Source organism: Poecilia mexicana, unplaced genomic scaffold (assembly GCF_051168715.1).
Source record: "Poecilia mexicana isolate PSO_F unplaced genomic scaffold, ASM5116871v1 scaffold_2, whole genome shotgun sequence".
In the NCBI taxonomy this organism is placed as follows: Eukaryota; Metazoa; Chordata; class Actinopteri; order Cyprinodontiformes; family Poeciliidae; genus Poecilia; species Poecilia mexicana.
Genome location: NW_028263371.1, coordinates 51,711,273 through 51,733,765, shown reverse-complemented (window position 1 = coordinate 51,733,765; position 22,493 = coordinate 51,711,273). Strand labels below are relative to the sequence as shown.

General features: G+C 41.8%; 1 protein-coding gene across 3 annotated transcripts in view; it reads right to left on the bottom strand.

The window, feature by feature from the left end:
- Window positions 1-22,493, bottom strand: part of zeb2a (zinc finger E-box binding homeobox 2a) — a 47,180-nt gene that overhangs the window by 20,758 nt on the left and 3,929 nt on the right. The window lies entirely within an intron of this gene.

The window sequence follows — 22,493 nt, the reverse complement described above, 5'->3', positions numbered from 1 at the left end:
TGCAATAACCTCTCATTTCTTTAGTGAATGGTTGATCATTTGTAACAAACGATGCATATGCAGCTGAAATCATTCTTCTAACGTGGGTACAAAACAAGCAGAGCTTTTCTTTAATCTTAAATGCAAAATGTGTATATTTGTAGTACAGTTTTGGTTCAAATACTGTTCTGAAGATGTAATTTCTTCAGCATATGGCCTCTGTTAACAAATAATCCAGTTATTAAATTTGTTGATTATTCTATTAATCGATTCATCACAATTAATCAAATTCATCATTTCAGCCCTAATGAAAATATCAGATTTACATCCAGCGAAGTCACAATTTTTAATGGAGCCATATATTAAAAATTGGCTCCATTTTTAATAGCATGCAGTTGAAATATGTTTGCAGTGAAATCGTATTTATATGCAGTGATGCTAGATTTACAGGAAGTGATATCACGTTTCACATGCACCACATATTACAATTACTCCTGGTAAAAAAATGTACATGCTTGACATCCATTTCACTTACAGAGTCTTATATATTGACTTAGCTGGCAATGACAACACATTTATAAGCCATGACATGACTTTACAAGTAGAGATACCATGTTTACATGCACTGACGTTGCATTTCTGCCCTTTTTAATCAATGAACATCCAGCAGTAAAACATATACACCAATCTGAAGGAATAATTCAACAAACAGCAATCTAAGGCTTTATTTTTGTGACAAGGAACATAAGAATCTCAGAGTAAAAACAAAACTAACAGAGTCAGCAAAACCTAAACTGTGTGGTGTTGTGTTAAAGTTTACCTGAGTTTCTCTTCCAGCCTAACCAGTCATTCCTAACTTAGCACTTTCAGCTCAGTCAGTTCACATCTGGAGTGTCAGACTAACCACACTTGGATAGGTCGCTTGTCAGAAAATCTTTTAACAGAAGATTTTTGTCTGGATTCACAACTTGTTAATCTGTCAGAATCTAAATGAGTCTTTGCAATCAACATCTGTCATCAGTCTCATTATGATGCTATGTTTACAAACTGGCTACAAGGTTACAGATCCTCATAGTGGCTGCATACCGAAAATAAAAGGTTTCATGATAAGATTGATATGGGAGTTGCTAATTACTATATCCTGTTTTTAAATATTATTTAAAGTTGATTTCTCCAGTTTTAGAACTGGGTGGCAGTTTGTGTTTATAGGTTTGACATAAATTGCTAAAGCACTGTGTGGTTAATGTACACACACACGCACACACACACACGGACAGGATGAGGATGAGATAAAAGATCAGGTCATTACATGCTGATTTACAGTTATTGATGTTACAACAGATGATCTGCATTCTAGAAAATCATATGTGAAAGCTAAATGTAAATTTCTGACTGATTATAGATCAGACAGCAGATTTGTTAATCTGATCTACTTCTGCAGCAATTTACCTCTTTGAGAAAGTACTTAAAGTGACTTCAGCGCTCAGTTTAGACCTTAAATGTTCAGGGAACAAGTTGTTTTTGTCTGCAGATATGTGCAGGAGTTTAACGTTAAGTTTATCAGCAGCAAGGCGTCCGTTGAAGCCTCACCTCGGCCTCGGTGTGTCGCCTGATTAGACAAACAGAGGAGAAAACAGAGCTGCTGCGCTCTGATAAGAGGTGAAGCGCCGATATCATGGCCACCATCCACTCATGTGTGTCTGTTTCAGGAGGAGCAGAAGGAGGTCGGAGGTGTGAACAAGAGAATGCAGCCGGTGAGCCGTGAATGGGTTTCATGGTGAACATGAACACGCTCCTCTTGTTCTACAAAAACTCAGGAAAAACTTGACTTTTCCACCGTTTGAAGTCACAGTCTTGTTCTACATGCATTTTGAAGCCCGTCAAACTTCGTCTTTCTGTGTGAGAAATCAATTAATCATCAGTCTCCGAGGTTTCCAGGGGGGCCATGTCCATAAAAATGTAGGTTACTTTAAGAGAAAGTCAGACTTTAGGAGTGAATAATGGATAGATACGCTCACACTATGATGAGGAAGTTTGAGGGTTTACAGCCCAACAGCCCCCCTTGGGGGGAAGGAGGGGGGAAGAAAATCCAAAATGTCTGAATTATTTATCTTCCCAGGTGGAGGATGAATCCTTATGAAAAGAGAAGGCAGGAAGAGCGCAGTTATTAAATCCCTCCAATGAATACCTTCTTTCTGCGAGAAGCAGCGCTAGAAAAACTTTTTTCTGCTAATAATTCATGACTGCAGGTATTTTAACTTCCCGCCGCTTCAAAAAGCATCACTCCAACTTCTTCTTCATCAGAGCAGCAGCAGAGGCGCACTGCAAGCTTTAAAGCTCTTTGTCAGTTTGTGCCGTCAGACTTTAATCCATCAGGATCAGCTGCTGCCGACGGAGGGAACTCTGTGGACCAGCCGAGGTTCAGAGGCGGACCTACAAAAAGGTTCAGAAAATCAGCCAAAGACGAAAAAAATTTGCTCAGAAAACACCCAAGTTGGAGCCAAAACTGAGTCACAAACACTGCACAGAGCTGAAGTTCAGCCAGAAACGAGTCAAGGCAAACTAACACCATAAAACAGAGCCACAAGTGAGTCAACATTCAGTTCGCTGAGCCAACTCCAAGCTGAAACACATAAAGAAATCCGAGTTAAAACTGAGTCACTGCAAATCCAACCCCAGTACAACACTAAACATCTGGTGGTCAACAAAGTTCTGTCAGCAAGGAGATCTGTTTTAAAATAATTGAGCTCATAAATAAATATAAGACAGTAAAACAGATCACCTGGAGACTCTAAAGTTACAACATAATGTTAAGTAGTGTAGCTAAAGGGATGTGGCAAATGAAACAACACAAACATATTTTCTTTCCACTGAGGACAGATTTCCTCAGTAAACCAAACCAAGCTCTACAAGCCGTGTATTCACAGCAAAACTGTTCTTCAGTGAATCATCCTCAACCTGACATACAAAACTGAACTACAGGCTTACAGTGTGTGTGTGTGTGTGTCAGGTATTGCTTCACTTCACACTGACTGGTCTTCAGAGGTATTTTCATCTGTTCCAGGAAGAATTTGCAGAAGTGAAACTGCTGATCAAGTTGCTCTAATGTTGACTCACAAGACCTCCATCCTTCACCACAACCTGCAGCCGGACACCAGCACCGGGCACAGCCGAGAGAAGAAGAAGGAAAACACCGCTGTCAGCACTTCCTCAGGTCACACAAGTCAGGGTGTCACAGCGTCAGTTGTGTTCTGACAGTAAACACCGAGCTGGAGAAGCTCAGTGTTACCGTTATCTGACACAAAGATGTTAACACCACCTTGCTACGGTGACCAAAATCAACAAATACCTGGAAATCATTATCAAAAGCATCAACAGTCAAAACAAACAAACATCTGGGAACCAAGAAACACACACCTGCAAGCAAATGATCAAACATTAAAAAAACAAGAAACATCTATGGACTGAGAACCAGCAAACACCTGGGAAACAAACACCATCCATCCAAAATGCCTATAGGTGAATACATCAGAGTTGATCCACATACAGGTCAGGCTGGGAAATTTCACCTGGTTCACTAAACACCATCATTAAGTGATTGATGTTCTGCTTTCAGGTTTTCTGATCATTTTCATTGTTTAGGTGATTCTGGTTAAAAGAGAAACAACGTCAGCATGCAAAACTTGCAGCCAACAAGACGGCAGCGTTTCTGAGGTGAATAAGCACCCTGGAGACGCAGACTCAGAGTGTGTATCTGTGTGTGTAATCGGGGGTGAAGGACAAACAGGAAGTGAGGTGTCATTGGAGTCAGTCGGTGCTCGCGGTTGCACCTTTGGACTGACAGATGTGCTTTTCAGTCATGTGACCTGAGAACAGTCCTGTTCTACTCAGGGCCCACCCTCGCTCTGATTACCACTGAGGTGACAGGAAGTGACAGGCGCTCGGGCCCCGGGGCCCAACTTTCCAGCCAAATGAACAAGTGGCTGCAGGACGTAGAAATCCATGCACTGACTGTCACTCAATGACAGACTGTCAACCAATCAGATCCCAGCTCACAGTCTGGTTACCTGGGTGACACCTGAACACCTGTTCAGTCCATCCACCTGAGTCACATGACAGATTTGAATTCTTTGCTCACCAACCCACCTTAAGGTTCTACCAAATTATTGTATCAAAGCTGATAAAACCCCAAATCAATCAATCAATCCATTGGGAATAACAAATGTTCCTATTTATCAGATAAGAGACGGCGGAGGCATCTGGGTAATCTGCTTCCAGGACCCAGCAGGCCTCACTCGTAAGTGCAGCTTATTTAGGTTGTCTGAAGTGTTACTTTAGGGATCCACGTTTTGTTTACTGAAACAAATACCGATATCTGAGGATTAGAATTGGCTGATACTGATCCAATACAGAAAATTAGTGCTTATTTTTTAACACAGTCATAAATGTGCTGAAATACAAATTTATTTAATAACTCTACACCAGCACAACAAACTTAAATACACCAGTAGCTTCACAAGCTTAGTCAAACATGTAAAAACAACTCAACTTTAATTTGTTCAGTCAGTGCAGTAAAGAAACTGAAACTACCTTGGTCAAACATGTAAAAAAATAAACGGCAAAAAACCTTTCAAATGGTTCAGAAAGCATTAATAGGAATTCCAAATATAATGTAAAATAAAATAAATAAAGCATGACGTCGCTCAGAGGACAAGGCACAGAACTAGACTGAATAGATCTGTGGACTGAGTACATTATCAGAGATACCCAATCCTGAACTGTTTTCAATATCAGGACCAATAAAGATACAGATGAGTGCATCTCTATGAGTTTTGAACAAGATAAGAAAGTATTCCTCATATTTAAGCTAAATACATATAATTTGTGCTTCAACTCAACAACAACAGAGCAATGTCAGCAGAGATGTGACATGTCTGCAGCCCCCCTCCCGTTAGCTCTGCCTGCAGACGAGTGGACATGGGGGAGGGCACTTTAAATCCTCTCCAGCTATGCTCTCACCCCTCGCCAAAATAAAAGCCCTTTATTCTATAGCCTCTCTGCTAATTAAAGCATTTAGGCAAAGTGGTCAGAGTTGATTCTGTCTCACTTTCCTTCTTCATGTCCCAAGTGTGTGAGACAGAGATTAGCTAAATTAGTGGGAGGAGGAAAAGAAGAAGAGAGTTTTGTTACAGTCGACAACATGAAGAGGCTCTCAGAGTTCTTTCAAACGCAAAATGAGCTGAAAACTCTGCAGTTCATTCTCTGAACACAACCAGGACCCTGAATGCAGCACAATCAGTCTGAAGCACGTCAACTCTCACTGGAAGAAGAAGAAAATAAATACAATATATCTAAGAATCACTTATTTATTCTTTTGGTAAAATGACCCTGAAAGTGCTCTCCGTGTTCTTTTTCAGAATCATCAGCAGTAAATATGTGGTTCTGGTCCCTTTCAGAAACCAACTCCCAAAATATTCCTCCAAACAGTCGGAATCACTAAATGTGCCTTGGACTGACTTGCAGATGTTTGAACATCCTGAAAACTCAGAATATTCCTGGAACAGACACATGCAGATGACTGGAGTTAGAAAACCCGATCAGACCACAGCCTGATGTTGGACCGGTACCAAACCAGATCTGAGGACAACAGCAAAGAAGCTGGAGGCTTTCCACAGCCTCTCCCTAAAGGAGGAGTGAATGGTTGGACACCACATGATGGCAGCTATAGGCTCAGTGAGCTGTCAGTTGTCAGGATGCTGGATGGATTCTCACTGGGTCTCAAATGTTTGCATGCAAGAATATTGGACAGGCTGAGAACAGCTGCTGGATTGTTGGGAACGATGCAGCAACATCTGTGGCCAAACATTTTCCTGAAAATGACTAGTGTCTTGATGGAAATGACCAGAAAGATGCATCAGTGTAGCCTTAGATCTCCTTGGTTTGTTGAAGACAAATTCATTTAAATTAATTTTAGCTTGTAGGATCCCAAAACATGAGCATTTATCTATGCATTCTTCTATTCCTGAAATCTTTTTGGTCAACATGCCCCCACAGCTTTGGGAAAATTTGCATCTAAATCAGGAATATTGGGTTATGAGTGTTGCTCGCGATGGGATTATAAGTTTCCATTTAATCATTACAGTCATTAAAAAAACATGCTCTTAATGATTTCAAGTTATTTTTCCAGGTTGGAACAGTCAGATACTTAAAAATTAGATGTAGTCACCCTTCTTCATTATTCCACCCACTTTGTGAACTAGTACCTAAATAGACCCTGAGAACGATGCTTCCTCTACCATGTTTCGCAACTTATGACATGCATTATGTAAAAATAGCTTAATCTCAGTGTCATCTGACTGATAAACCTCTCTCCAGAAGACATTTTACATTTCCAGATGTGTGTCTTCGCAGTGGAGTTTTAATTTGACAGCTGGGGCCTTGTTTTTCAGTCTGGATATTCTCAGTGAAGTGAAGTCTGTTGCCAGAAACAAACCGACATAAAAAAAAAGCTCAGTTGATTGATTGCAACAGAAAAAGCTGAGGTGCAATTCGTTAAAGGACAACATCAAGTATTAGTGAGGTTGTCTATATTTAATCCTGAGGGAATAAGCAAGAATATGCAGCATTTTATACATTCATTGAACGTTTTGCACCCAATTTGTGTTATAAAAGTTATACGTTGTAAAATAACTTCACCCTGGAAATAAAACAGTTCACATAAATCATTGAAGCTCTCAGACTTATAACTAATTCATGCCCACACTAAGTGAATGGAAAATAGTAATCAAAACTGTTCACAGCTGAAATTATTAATCAAATACTGTTTATAAAAATAGATTTAAAAAAGTACAAAAATAGTCCCTAGGAGAAGTTTAGTGAAAGTGGAGAGAAAAGCCAGGTCTGTTTGGAGCGTCTTTAGAGAAGAAACTTAATTTACATTCTAAGCAAATCACAGAATGCTGGACTTTCCCTGACTGAAATGGCATTTTGGTACTTTTTCCTACTTTTACACAATCATAGCTTAAGTTTCATGAAATTTTAAAATGTTACCCTGGAATGTTGCCGTCACACAGTCTAGATTATGAAACAGAAACATTTTTTGGATTCAAACTACACTCATGTCCACAGTTTCATATGATTTATACATCAATACACAGTCAATTTTGTAGACTTTCCCAAATAATGTTTCCTATTTATAGAGGACTTACAGTGTTTTGTCAAATCAACCTGGAGTGCAAAATACGCACACCCAAACTCTAATAAACGCCATTACATCTCAGCTCACAGTCATTCTTTCAAAAGTAAAAAAGTTGAATAAACCTGTCGCATCTAAACCACTGTAGACAAATAAAAATAAATCATGAGTGTCCATCGCTGAACGACATTCACATAATGACTGTTGGTTTGTTATCTGTGGTTTATTTCTGCCAATAAGAAGAAGGGGGTATTGCTTTGGAGTCCCCCTCCGCCCTTCGCCCCAGAAAAGGCGGGGATCACCATGACAACCAGTGACTCAACAGTTTCTGAGGATCTGGGTCGCACATTACTCAGCAGGTTGATTTTTCTGTTATTAATCCGTCATGGCTGCCACTATAATCCTGGTGTAATCTCAGCAATCGTGTCATCTCAGTGCAACGGCAGCGTTTAGCAGAGAGCCACTTCCCGCTGCTCATTGGTTGTTGACCAAACCCACAATCCTGCACCAGCTCACTGGACCCGGATTTAGATCATGCCCCCCTGTGTGGGGTGAGTCATCAGCAGTTATTTTCTGTTGTTGCGGAGGAAGTTTGAAACATTGCAAAGTTATAAATATTAAATTAGGTGATAATGTTGGTTAAAGACTCTTTATAGTCATACATGTAATGCGAGGGTGTGCGATGTTTCTGATGTGAGGTCAAGTACATTTATGAATGTGTAACATGTTCTTCAGGTCTTTAAATGTTTTTGAGTGACAATTGCTTCATTAACATCTGAGAGCCACAAACCTGACCTGTAATCGTTGTTGAATTGCAACATTCAGGTTCAAATCTGATGGATTTATTTCACAATTCCTCCTTTTCGTCTTTTTTTAAATCATCAGAGTTTTTTGCTCCCTGTTTCTGGATCAGAGGAACAAACTGTGACCGTCCTGCTCGTTAGTTTGTGTCGCCTCACTGATTCTGAAGCCGCTGATCATCACCAAGGTCATAACCTCGGAGTCCGGGGCACTGTCAGGGTGAAAAAACACAAACTCTGTTGTGCAAACCACAGACTCGACTCAATCTGAGTCTCATCCTCATCAGCACTGTCAGAAATCCAAGCAGTTTGAGAGAGAGGAAGGCATTGCTTCTCTTCCAGTCAGAGGATCAGTAACAGACTTCAATATATTCAAAGGTCTGAAAATAACAGGCGCTGTGTCAGAGAGATCTTAGGGGGGGAAACTTCCTAAAACCTGAACAAACTGAGTCTCAAAGTTTCACTTAAAAACAGCCAACTGCTGTGAAAGACGCTCGTCCAGCATCCGAGGAGGCGAGTGGGAAGTGAGAGCAGAAAAGGAAATAAAAAAGAGTGTGAGGGCACCGCATGAAGGTGTGTGTGTGTGTGTGTGTGTGTGTGTGTGTGTGTGTCTGTGTGTTCTCAGAACCAAAGGAGAAGCAACAATGTGGTGACACGGTCAACACAACTCGTGAAACAAAGTGTCAGCAGATTACGGCAAAGGGAACTCAAGGACGACGCAAAAAGAGGAAACTGGTGCAAGGACGGTTTTCTGCTGCTTACCTGCTGGTGTAGACGTGCTCACACACACAAAGCGTCAAGAAAAAGACAGAGTGTTCCACGGAGCAGCAAATGTACTAACAGTCATTCAATAAATAGTTGTGTCTGCCTGCATGACGTCGAGGTGACAAGGTACCACAAAAAACCAGCAGCTTGACCAACATTTCCCAAGTCTTTTATTGTCCTTTGACATTGTTTAAAGTCACTAACATAGTTCTGATTGGATCAGAAAAATCTGACTGAACCATCACTTTTTATGTCTGATTAACATTTCCTGTCCAGCTTTGCAAGGGACAAGAAAAAATGTCTCAGCTTTAACTTTGGATAGACTCTAAAAGTGCCTGAGCAGTGACATATCAGCACTACCGGCACTCCTAAAACCACTATCTGCTGTCTTGCACTGTGCTCTGTGAGGTAACTTTTGGTTAAACTTCAGGTCTTCAGGGTCAAGAACGTTGCAAATAAAACTGTTAGTTTGAGATAAGAGATAAAAACATTTAAAACTGATACTGAAACCTCAGGAGAGCAAGAGCAGGTCGGCTGTTCAGATCAGAGAAGGACTCGAGAAAACGAAGCTCCACCTGGGGAATGAGGTCTCTTAAAAGCTTAACCAACCAAAATAACATTAGTGCTGGAGATTGCTGACCAGATACTGACCATATCTATGTACATTATGCTGAGAAACGAATCAGAAACATTCAGATATTAGACACTTAGACACAGATAAACCAATGAAAACCTTTATGACCTGCTTTGCACTGTTTAATCTTTGGTTCTGGAGTCAACATTCTGATTTTATCCAAATAAATGAAAAATTAAAAGAAAATATGACTATCATAAACTGCCCAATGTGAAGTTAAAACACCGGCAGTCCCTGTGGACGCCGTGTCCTTTGTTAATGACCGCAGTGGATTGACTTGGACGGGGGCTACAGTGCAGACACATCCAGGTCTTATTGAATTCTCTTCTGCTCTGCTGCATGCACACATAAGTCGGACGGTAATTATTGTCTGGTATCGCTTGGATCAATTTGCATTTAACCCAGATTTTGGGAGCAAAGAGGATTGCGGCGCGTCAAGAGAAACGGGGACAGGCGGCCGTCTTCTCCGCTGCAGCTTCTTGGGCTCAGTCATAAATCACCATGCCTCACATTCAGCTTTCCAGACATGCGGACAAAGGAGGGACGACGTGAAGACGCCCCCTCCCCGACCCCCCAGGGCACACTGTGTCCACTGGGTCATCTAGTTCTGCCCCACGGGAGCAGGGGAACTTTTCCCAGGCTCATTAAGATGGGCATGAAACGGGGCCTGGTCTGGTGGGACCATTACTTTCAGGTGAACTGGTTTTCATGACAACTGGTCAGACTCCCAGTAACATGCAATATCTGCACCTTAAGCTGAACACAATCAGTTATGAGCATAGCTTAGCACAAAGATTATCAATGTAATGTTCAGGTGATGTGACAAAAATACTATAAACAGGGAAATGCCTTAGCATTTGCAGAAAGAACATAAAGCTGGAAAAACAGTTAGCATAGCTTAGCATCATTCATTTGAAAAATGTGAAACTGTTGGCACTGGTAAGCACAAACACCAAATGTCAAAGAAAACTCTAAATATGTAAATCTCTTAAATATTACTATGAAGTAATGCTGTGAAAATCAGCAACAGTGAAGACCATCAGCAAAGCTGTGCTAGAACACTGTAAACAAGTAAGATCAGTCTAGAGTCCTCAAACATAATATGAAAAAATTAGCATAGCTTAGCAACAGAACTATAAACAGGGAAGACTTTGTATAAAGTTTCTAACAGAGGAAAGGCTGTTAATGTAGTTTGCACAAGGAGAGCACTGAAAACTGAATGCGACTCAGCACAAAGGCTGTAAATATTAAGATTGCCTGGGGAGCCGTTTTTTTTTTTTTTTTTTCTCAAAATACACCTAAGCAACACGCAAATCTTCCAAAGAAATTAAAGTCTCCTTAGTGTGTTTTTAGACATTTATTAGACATCAAAATGTAGGAGATGAACAAGCAAAAGAAAAAGAACAGAGTGAGCTGGCCTCAAACTCAGGAACTGTCAGCTATAAACACAACAACTTTACTGGATGAGCTTCATAATAAGGATATGTCACTTCAAGACGGTTTTATTCCAGTCTTGGTTTTTGTTGCTGCTATATCGAATTGATAATTTGCTTTAAATACAGAGGCACTGCCACCGTATGAGATTGTAGTAAATGCATCTAGAAATGACGATTCTTGCAAAAACAATTTGCAGATTTATTTTTACGTAAACGTCCGGGAAGTTGTCTTTGTTGATAATGAGGAGGGATCTTGTGTTCAGCCTGTTCAACTTGAATATTTAGTGACATTTCAGAATAAAGGAGATCCTGTTTTCTCTCACCAGGACAGTAGAAATATGTATTTCAAAATGTACCATGGTTCTTTCTTTATTTAGCAGTTTTGCTTCGTCTAAACATAGATTAAATATAGAAGTCTAAATAAGGACGACAGACTTAACATTGACTCATCTCAAACAAAGGCTACAAACAAGCAGGGATGACGTAGTGAACCACTGTAAACAACATGGTATTCAGCCTTTACAGAGATATTTTAAACAGAAGCATTTGGTGCATGTCTGCTGCACTAAAATAAGTTTTTCATTATGTGTGATTTAATTGTCTAAATGGGATAAAAGGGATTTTTTTAAAGATATTGTAGCATTCAGCTGATATATGGAAGCCATAGACCCACATAGACTCACATCTGACTCATGTGTGCAACATAATCCATGTGGGGAAAATAAAGCAAATGTTTTGAAGTGTGCAGAAGGATTTATGTGATCCATGTTAACAAATTAAGATATTATTTAACCTACAGTCTGACAGACTGGATTTGGCCTTTAACACAGTGAGGTATTGATCGACCCGGTTACGCCTGTTTTCCTGTCGGATCATCACTGTCGTACCTCCATTCATGTGTGAACACATCCAGACTTTAGCATGTGTGTCACATCGATCGCTCCCACCGACCCAAAACTGATCACAACACAGACACACACTCATAAAATGCAGCATACAGTAAACACACACACCCAGTGGGCCTTTGGAGAAGAAAGAACACACACAGACACACACTCACATCAATGAGGCCTATTGACTCTGTTCCCTCTGAGCACGCACAAAGCCGGCCTTTCAAGTTCATCTGGACTGATGTAATAAAATTGACACATGCAGTCGGCTGAATTCTGGGGCGCCTGTTACCTAAACTCTCATTTCCAAAGCACTGTCACCTCCCCTCACTGCAAATGAATCAATTACAGAGCAGCATAATCCTGTTAGGGGCCAGATGAATGCATACCTCCCCGCTGGCAGGTGCTGGCAGGCTGAAGGGGCTTATTGGAGCAGGCGATATCAAAGCTGGGGTTTTATGTGCCACATTAGAACCACTGCAGAGCAGCGAGAGGAAGCCGCTGCGCCTGCGCTCGCCACCTCAGCCTACACAGCCAAACGCTCTGCCAAGCAAACAAACCAAATAACATCAGGCTGCAGATCTGGAGACGACTGACATGATTTATCTCGTATCAGCAGCTTCACTGGAAACATTCTGCTGCGTTTTAAGGCACGGGTCAACCCGGGGGACATCAGACTTCTGGAAACAAAATGTTCCAATAAGGCTTTTACCACAACATAAAACCTCACTGCAAAAACACAAAACCTTACCAAGTATTTCTGGTACTACAACTTTCTTAGTACACCTGAAATTAGTTGCAATTAACTTATCAGCAAGACTCAGGAGCTTTTTTAAATATTTTCCTAATATTGATGAGCTACAAGTTCCAAAAGCAGATATTTTGACTTATAACAAGACATTTTGAACTCGTACTTTTTAATCAATATTAAGGAATTGTTGACTTAAAACAAGCTACTTTACCTTGTTGAAAAATTACTTGTAAGTTAATTTTGTCTAATTTCAAGTGTTCTAAGATTTTTTCAGTAGAGACTAAAAAGATGAGGCACGGTTTTGTTTTGCAGAACTCCTTGATCTCTGGTAGAAGAAAGGCTGAAAGCATAGTTTCATCAACAAAATGATTAACACCAATAAAAACACCATTTGTTTTTCCTCCAGTTGTTTCCATGACTAACATCAGAGAAATCAGTAAGAGTTTCATTAAACCAATAGAGTAGACACTCTTCAGTTCATGGTGAAACAACAATAATGGACAACAACTGTGCATGGAAATATGTGTTGCACAGATGATGGAGTGAAAACAGGCTTCTGTCAGCTGTTGCTCTCGCCACATGAAGGATTAGAAGGAAGGGCTGTCTGGAATATTATCCAGAGTAAAAAGCATTCAAACAAATCTGCTCAATGTGGTGCTTTTCATCTGAACTCACAACTGTAAGAGTTTCTATGACATGAACTGAACTGAGCAAGGCGTTTTCTTTGTGTTTTTCTTTTGCTTTGGTTCAGGTTTTAATAGGAACAGCGGGTCAAAGCGGTGGCCTGGTTGGAGCATGCTCGCTCCAACACATTTATGGCTTGTCAGAAAGTGGATTCTGAGGCACTTCGTCTTAGAACAACCACGAGCGTCGGCACGAAGAGGGACCAGAGGGGCGACCGAAGCCCCCTCCCTTCCCGCCCTCCTCCCACTGCCGTCGGGCCAGGCCATTGTTCACCAGGGGAGGGGGTCTTCAGCAGATAAATGGCTGCATGTTAACCATGTTTGACAGGGCGCACAAAAGAGGACACCTCGGGTCCCATGACGAAACCGGCAGCCCCACATCACCGTCCCAGAGAAGTTTGACCCCCCGGCCCCCAAACCCAGGAGCTACAGGAAGTTTCTACTGCTTCACTTTACGACTGAAACATCTGACATCAGAGAACGTTTGAGTTCCTTTGGATGATAGTTTGATGAAAAACCAATCAGGATGGAAAAGAAGGCCCTCTACTATGAGGGTTAGGGAATCATTTGGACTGAAATGTCATATCAAAACCTGTTTTCTTAGACTGATGGCAGGTTGGTTAGTTTGTTCATTTTACAACTCGTAGAGTTTGAGGTCAATTTTTTGGGACGTTTTCATACCAGATGGTCCGGTAGACTCGGTTCGACTGGTTGAAACCTTTGTTCCATTTTCATCTGGTGCCTTTGTCTTTCACACTGTGCTGTCAAATGAACCAAAACCTTTAAAAAACTCAGTTACCCACTCAGAAACTTAGAAAATAAATTAGTGATTTCTGAGTTGTGTACAACTTCCTTGTTTATAAAACGTAAATAAAAATGCAGTAGCATCAGATTTTAGTGGTTGTAGGTTTGCAATCTTTGGCAAAACACTGCAAAGCATTTTTCCCGCTAACACTACACTTGTACTTTTGTTTTGTTGAATTAACCCAAAAGGCCCTGCGCGTCAGTCTGCTACCTGCTTTTGGGTTGTTCTCCTGTCCGTTCGGCGTTCACATATGCATTAAAAACGCACCAGAGTTCACTTCAAACAAACTGAAACTACATTTTTAGCTGGATCAAATGGGTCAGTTTTCCATCGTGGATCTCCAGGTAGTTTTGCTTTCGATCCTGTGTTTGCTTGCCAACCTGTGGTGGAGACCTGGTGTTATTTTTGTCATTTCTGATGGGTCACTGGGTCAGTTTTCCTGTCTCTGAAGAGTGTTTAGTTAGTTATTCTGTCTGTGACTGAGTAATCAGTCAGTTTTTCAGCTTTTGATGGAGGGGGTTGTGATTTTTATCATTTCTGATGGGAGGTTGGTCAGATTTGCAGTATCTGATGAAACAGTCGAGCCGTTTTGCAGTTTGGAGAACCGAGTCTGTTTGCAGTATGCAGTGGGTTTTTCAGTCTTTGGGGATCTTTTTAATTGCCTGTTGAAGCATTTGGTCAGCTACTCCTTCTGTAACACAGTACCTTGTTAGTTTTCCAGGCTGTGATGAGTTTCTCTGTCTCTGATGGAGCACTGGGTGAGTTTTTCACCCTCTGATGAATCATTTGCCCAGACTCTCAGTCTACGACAGAGGATGGAAACAGACTCTCGGTCTCTGACGAGTGTTCGGTCAGTTCTCCATCATTTGGTCAGTTTTTAGTCTGTGACAGAGTGACACATGAGTGTGTTCAGCTGAAATGAAGCAGTGGGACAAAAGCAGAAAGCGTCTGTCAGGCTGCAGGCCGAAGGAGGGGGGGTATTTTTTAGCCAGGGAGGGGGATTATTGTCCTTTGCTAACCTTTTCAGCTCTGCTGCCTCTTTGAAGGTTGACGGGACTTACAAAGCACCTGCCCCGTCTCCGAGTGTCCCCCGCCTCCCCCGGCTGCCCCCCCTGACCTGACCGGCATTCCTGGCCAACAGGGGGCCCTTCCCATGACTACCTTTACACCCCCGCCCAAAACAATCTCACAAAGTCTGGTAATCCCACAGCAAACACGGCTGTGAGGCTCAGAGGCGATGCACGAGACTTCTCACAGCTGAAAGGTGCTCATCACCGTGGGAACCCAGAGTGAAGGAAACACTGCTGAGGTGCACAGGCATCAAAATCTGATATATTTTCAATGATTATCATTTTTAAAATCAACTGTTCAACGTAACTCAACAAAGTGTGCGTGATATGTTTCTTTGGAATCATTTAAACTAGTTTTAGTAAAAGTTGACCTAATGGCTCATCTGCAGTTCTTCCTATCAGTAAATTCCTCCTAAACTTGAGTTGATCAGGAACCTGTGAGCTTCCTCACATTAAGCTTCCCTACTCTCATCGTCTCTGGACTCTCGTTTCTTCGTGGTCATCATAGCAGAGACGTTTCCTTCAGACCGGACAGTGGGAGCAGCTCTGACAGGAGTGTCAGCTCTGATACCTTCATACTGTGAGGTCAGTCCAGCAGGACTCTCCCTGAGGCGACCGGGTCGCACCGAGAGGCGCTCCTCTGCCTCATTACTTTAATTGGCAGATCTGTGACCAGCAAGTGATGAGAGAAACTGATCTGATCTGGCCTGAGGAGGTTACACTGCGAGTCCAAGTGGACAGAGGTAACGTGAACAAAGTCCTCCATGAGACGCAAACTCACGGAGAAACAAAAGAAAAGTTTTTAATCGTCAAAGCAAATGTTCGACAGCATAAAAACACTTGTGCAGACAAAATCTCAAATGAAAACATGCAAACATCAACTGCCCCACAGTGAGACATGTCTTCAACACTCAGATGTCTTTAATTTCACTGGTTGTCAGAGTTAAATAGCTCAGGAAAAGAACAATCCTGAACTTTATCAGACCAATAAAACCCACAACTTTCAATATCCAGATCTTGACCAGTACCAGGTCACACACAACCCAGCACCAGAACAAGCCAGCTGTCACCAGTTCAACTACATCTCAGTACCAAACCCAATATAACCCAGAACTACAACTGTGCCAGCCCAGTAGCTGTTGCTGGATCTGATGCACCAAACACCAGATCAATATCCGACCAGTTAGTAAAACTACACTAGAACCAATATAATAAAAACCCAGAAGATCTGAAACAAGTCCAGCATTAGAGCAAGTAAAAACCTTGACAAACAGCACCAAAACAAGAAAAATAAGAATCCAAACCCAGACAAGAGTCCAGCCAGTGTCATATCCCAGTAGCAGCCCAATAACTATCCCAGAACCAGGCCAGTACCAGGCCAATAAGAACCTATAGCCAGGCCAGATCCAGTCCAAGTAGAGCCTATAACAGGCACATTATTGGACCTATATGAGGAACCCATAATCCCAGTCCAACAGCATCCCAATACCAGAACAATAATAACCCCTTCAGCTCATTATATGCCTAATATCCGGTCAATCAGCCCAGTTATTGTTGGTTTCCATCAATCGTCCCGACGATAACCTGCAAAGGAGGTGGACCCAGGACCATCCCAGCAGAGGTGGGAGGAGCCTGGGGGTGCCGGTGTGGGGAGGGGGGAGGTTATTCAGGCGTACAGTGTTGGTCTGGACACACAGATGTCATGACACCTTAATCCAGCCATCCGTTATAGATTGTTCCATGTGTATGACCTTGCCGCAGGAGCTCAGCCAATCAAATGCACCTCTCCTGTTGGGGCGGGGCCTACGGACTGAACAGGTTGTTTTCTCTGGAGACGGGTCGCAAATAAGTTAGGACACACTCAGGTGATGTGAATCAGAATCCAGAAGAAAGTGAAGACATTAATGAGCTGATGGAAATTAAACAGCTCAGTTTAGAAACTGTTTAGACAAACAATTTCTCTTGAGGTTCATCTACGAAGCTTTCTGTTTTAATCTGACCCCACCACCTGCTCCTAAGTGTGTGTGTGTGTGTGTGTGTGTGTGTGTGTGTGTGTGTGTGTGTGTGTGTGTGTGTGTGTGTGTGTGTTGTTCTCTAACGGTTTCTGACTGTTTAAGTGTGTCTTATCTCTTCATGCTGATGTTCCTCTGCTGTGACCTGAGAGTGTGTGATGGTGTGCTTTATTGTCTGATACAGTGTGTGTGTGCTACAGTGTGTGTGTGTGTGTGTTATCTTTCTGCCCTGATGCACCTCCGCTCTGACCTTGATGAAGCCTGTTTAGGCTAACGGCAACAAAATGTCACCAGTCGGCTCCAGGCGCGCTGATGAACAAAATATGCATGGTTCAGTGAAAGTGAGCGTGTGTCAGTCACCTTGAAAATATGAGAAACAACAGAGTTTTACTGCAACAACATCAAATACCGAGGTAAGATGGGAGGTGGAGGAACATTGGTGACTCAGAGACGAGCTGCTTTCACAAGAAAAGAGAAGAAGACATGCTTTCCGAGGAATAAAGGTGGCGGCAGTGGGTGGGGGGGTCCTAATATGGTTTAATGCACGGAAGAGTAAAGACACAGGACAGATGTGAAAGTCAGTGAGTGACGGAGAGTGTGGGTGTTTAACAAGTCAATAACTCTCAGACAAATTAGTATTTGTTGGATCAAGTCCAAACTGTTCCGTTAAAATAAAAACAAAATCAGAACAGTCCGGAGACGATCTCAGGATTCCTTCTTAGAGAAAGGAAAAGTTTTCTGTATTTTTTCTAATTGCTGTCCAATTCACACACCAGAACTGGAAACAAAACTAAATCCTGTCTGCTCAGAGATGGCTTCGTTCACATTGCAGAACTTGATGCTCAAATCTAATTTATTCTGAAATCTGATTTTTTTTTTTGCATGGTCAACATTATTATTATTATTAGCTTATTTCACTAGAAAATTAAAGCTTAAAAAGTGTCTTCTGCAAGAGAATTCTGCCAAGACTGGCATGCAGAGATTACAGAATATTCACAGCAAAACAGAAAAAGTTAACACCGTATTTAGTTAAAAGATTCCTCAGTTAAAACATTTGCAAACAGATGATTTCTTCTCAAAATCTTGAAAGACTGTCTTAAAAACATTCAGTGACAGCAGCGCCTTTCGGTCCATGTACAACCCCTGGCAAAAAGTATGGAATCACCAGTCTTGGATGAGCACTCATTCAGACATTTCATGCTGTAAAACAAACTCAGATCAAAAACATGATACAATATTAAGGTCGTTCCAAAGTGCAACTTGTTGGCCTTCAGGAACACTCAAAGAAATGAAGAGAAAACATTGTGGAAGTCAGTGAATGATACTTTTATTGACCAAACACAGGGAAATAAATATGGAATCACTCAATTCTGAGGAAAAAAGTATGGAATCATGAAAAACGCATAAACAAAAGACCATTCAAAATACATCACTAGTATTTAGTTGCACCACCTTTGGCTTTTATAACAGCTTTCAGTCTTTGAGGCATGGACTTGATGAGTGACAAACAGTATTCTGCATCAATTTGGTGCCAACTCTCTTTGATAGCAGTTGCCAGATCAGCTTTGCTGGTTGGACCCTTCTTGTGGACCATTTTTTTCAATCTCCACCACAGGTTTTCAATTGGGTTGAGATCTGGACTATTTGCAGGCCATGACATCGACTGAATGTGTCTTTCTTCAAGGAATGCCTTCACTGTTTTTGCCCGATGGCACGATGCATTGTCATCTTGGAAAATTATTTCATCATCACCAAACATCTGTTCAATTGAAGGGATGAGAAAACTGTCCAAAATGTCAATGTAAACTTGTGCATTGATAGAAGAATTAACCACAGTCATCTCCCCAGTGCCTTTGCCTGACATGCAGCCCCATATCATCAAGGACTGTGGAAATTTGGTTGTTTTCTTCAGGCAGGCCTCTTCATAAATCTCACTGGAACGGCACCAAACAAAAGTTCCAGCATCATCACCTTGTCCAATGCAGATTCTTGACTCATCACTGAAGACAACTTTCATCCAGTCATCCACAGTCCATGATTGCCTCTCCTTAGCCCATTGGAGTCTCGTTCTTTTATGTTTAGGTGTCAATGCTGGTTTTCGTTTAGCTTTCCTGTATTGAAATCCCATCTCCTTTAGGCGATTTCTTACGGTTCGGTCACATACATTGACTCCAACTTCCTCCCATTTATGCTTCATCTGTTTAGTTGTACTTTTTCGGTTTTCAAGACAAATGGCCTTAAGTTGTTTGTCTTGACGCTTTGATGTCTTTCTTGGTCTACCAGTACGCTTGGCTTTAACAACCATTCCATGCTGTTTGTATTTGGTCCATATCTTGGATACAGCTGACTGTGAACAGCCCACATCTTTAGCAACCATGCGTGAAGGGTTACCTTCTTCAAGAAGTTTCACAATCCTCTCTTTTGTTTCAAGGGACATTTCTCTTGTTGGAGCCATGGTTCTCACCACTCCACTTCGTCCAGCAGCCCTCCAAGGTGTCATGACTGCAGGTGTTTTGAACTGCACACTAACGGGCACATCTAATCTGGGGCAGGTGTCCATTTAGGGAAAGGAAATAGACTGGGTGTGTCCTTTTTTTTCTACCTCCAATTTGAGTGATTCCACACTTTTTTCCTCAGAATTGAGTGATTCCATATTTATTTCCCTGTGCTTGGTCAATAAAAGTATCATTCACTGACTTCCACAATATTTTCTCTTCATTTCTTTGAGTGTTCCTGAAAGCCAACAAGTTGCACTTTGGAACGACCTTAATATTGTATCATGTTTTTGATCTGAGTTTGTTTTACAGCATGAAATGTCTGAATGAGTGCTCATCCAAGACTGGTGATTCCATACTTTTTGCCAGGGGTTGTATTTCTGCCACTGACTCCAATAGGATGGAGCAGAAAACTGAAAAGATTTATTTCCAAATTCAATTTGGAGTTTAGGCACCAAAAGTAAAAGTAAATTCCCACAATGAAAAAAATATCCTTTGGTGAATTTTCAATTGCGTAAGTCAACAAATATGAAAGAAGTCCAAGTATGGCCTTATAAAATATAAAAAATACTAGTTATAAGTGAAATAATCTGTCAGGATAGCTAGTACTGTTTCATATATATTGAGAAATTACTGACTTAAACGAGTGCCGATAGCTTCCTAAAATGTTACTTGTAAGTTATTTCTCTTATATTTAGTGTACTAAAATATTTGAACTAGAAATTAGGATTTTATGTTTTTGTATTGTACCAACACCTCTCACCATGCACAACTATGACAAATGGAAAGTGACGTCAAAGTCGCAACAAAACCTGTTTGGTTGTTCCCACTGGAACCACATTCAAAAAGATCGGATACTAGTCGGATTCAGGATCACATACGGAAGTGGCTCAAATCTGACTTTAAAATAAAATCAGATATGTGGCACAGCTGAGTGTTCACACTTATTCTGAAAAGCCTGACCTGGTAACTTGAGCCCAAAAAGTCTGATCTATGCCACACAACCCGACTCTGTTATCAGGTTAAATCTGAACCTGGTTCAACCACTTCTTGTTTCTGCTGCCGATCAACAGGAAATAAAGTGTTTCATCACATCTAACTGGTGTCCTCAACCAGAGGTCAGAGGTCAGGGACTGGTAGGATGCTGATTCTGTCACCTGACACACAATGATGCCACAGCCATCCTGACCTCTGACCCTCACAAACATCTTCATCCCACCGTATCACACTTTCATCCAGATCAGGAGATAAAGGTTCATCATGTGAGTGACCCTCCGTCATGTGACTGTGATGTCACCATGCCTTTATTTTGGCGGCGGGTGGGGTGGGGGGGCTGCATTAAGCAGGCTTCCTGTTGTTAACAAAGGGCCCTTCTTCTGAAAGCGGGGCCCCGGTTCCTCCTCTGCTGTCCAACCAGAGGTGTTTGCTGAAGTAAATCTGCCTAAGTCGAGCAGGAGGGGGCCGAGGGGAGTCTGACAGGAGGTGCTGGGGGGATGAAGGTGAATAAAGATAATCTGCTTTTCTTCACAATAAAAGCTTTCATGGGGGGCGGGGCTGAAAAATTAAGAATTCATATCACATGCTGCATTTTAGACTTGATTCCTGACCTGTAAAGAAACAGAACAGCCAGGGGCCCCCAGGGGCCTCTTACACAGTGAACCTCCGGATTTGGAAACATTATGTATTAAAAAATACTAAAAACAAGCAGCAGCAAATGAACTGAAATCCAAATGAAAGTGAGGAGTGAGGAGAAGTAGCGAAGCTGCAGACGGAAGGCAGTTTTTAGGAAATTTTCTCATTTAAAAACAAACTTTCAGGAAGTTTTTAGTTTCTGATCGAAGTGTCTGCCGCCCGGGAGGAGGAGCTCCGCCGCCGCGCCGCGCCGCGCCGCGCCTCCTCCTGCCTCGCTTCTTCACCTCCTCCTCTCTGCGCTCAGTTCCTTTTCTGCAGCTCCTTTCATCTGGGATGGCGGCGAGCTGAGCGTCCCCGGCGGCGCTCGCAGCCTCTGAATGGTGATTAAGGAGGAGCGGAGGAGCTGCTTTCTTTGTTCTGCCCTCAGGGAGGGGGTATTTACTGAGGGAGGGGGGCAGATATGAAAGACATTCGGGTCAGAGAGCAGCAGCTCCGACCTGCTTTTAAACCGCTTCATCAGAAAACCATAAAAAGGCCCCCGTCATGTTACTTTAACATGGTTCTGCTCACCAGAACCCAAAATTCAGACAGTTATAGATTCTGGAGTGAAATTAACCAAGTTCAAAGTTAAGTGACAGAATCAATTTGGACCAAACATCAAGCTGAAAATCCCATCCTGACATGACACAGCTTCTTCTGCCAATCACAGGGTTCATGCAGGTTTCACCAACTCAAATTTAAGACTTTTTAAGACCTATTGAAGACCATTATGAGTACAGTTTAAGACCTATATCACAACAGAGATGAACAGAAGAAATGCAGGGGACCAAAACAGAAATTTCTGGGGTCTTTTTGTGGCTCTTGGAAGCAGCTACGTGTTTCTCGCATGGCATTTGGCTCGTTAGCTAGCAAGTATTAGCAACTAGTTACCGGTGGCTTTAACCACCGTGAGTCACAGAACACATCTAATGAAGATATCTGCACGCAACACAAGCTTTTGCCTGATAGAAAAGTTCATCAAGATAAAGCCAACATGATTAGACAGTCCTGATGCAAAAATTGAGAAATATAATTAACATATTTAAGGCCAACTTACATTTTCTTTAACGAATTTAAGGCATTTCACAGCCTTATTTTAGATAAATGAGTTTAAGATATTTTAAAGATGCATAGATGTCCAGAATCAGATTGAAGGGACAAGACAGAAGCACAGCTGAGAGGTGGGAACAATACCAAACTCAGGTCAACACACACAAGAGTTTCTACCAGCATGGAGTGTGAGGCAGTTAGTGTGTCAACGTGAACAGGCCTTCTGTCAGCGAGAGTCAGCTTCCATGAAACTCCTG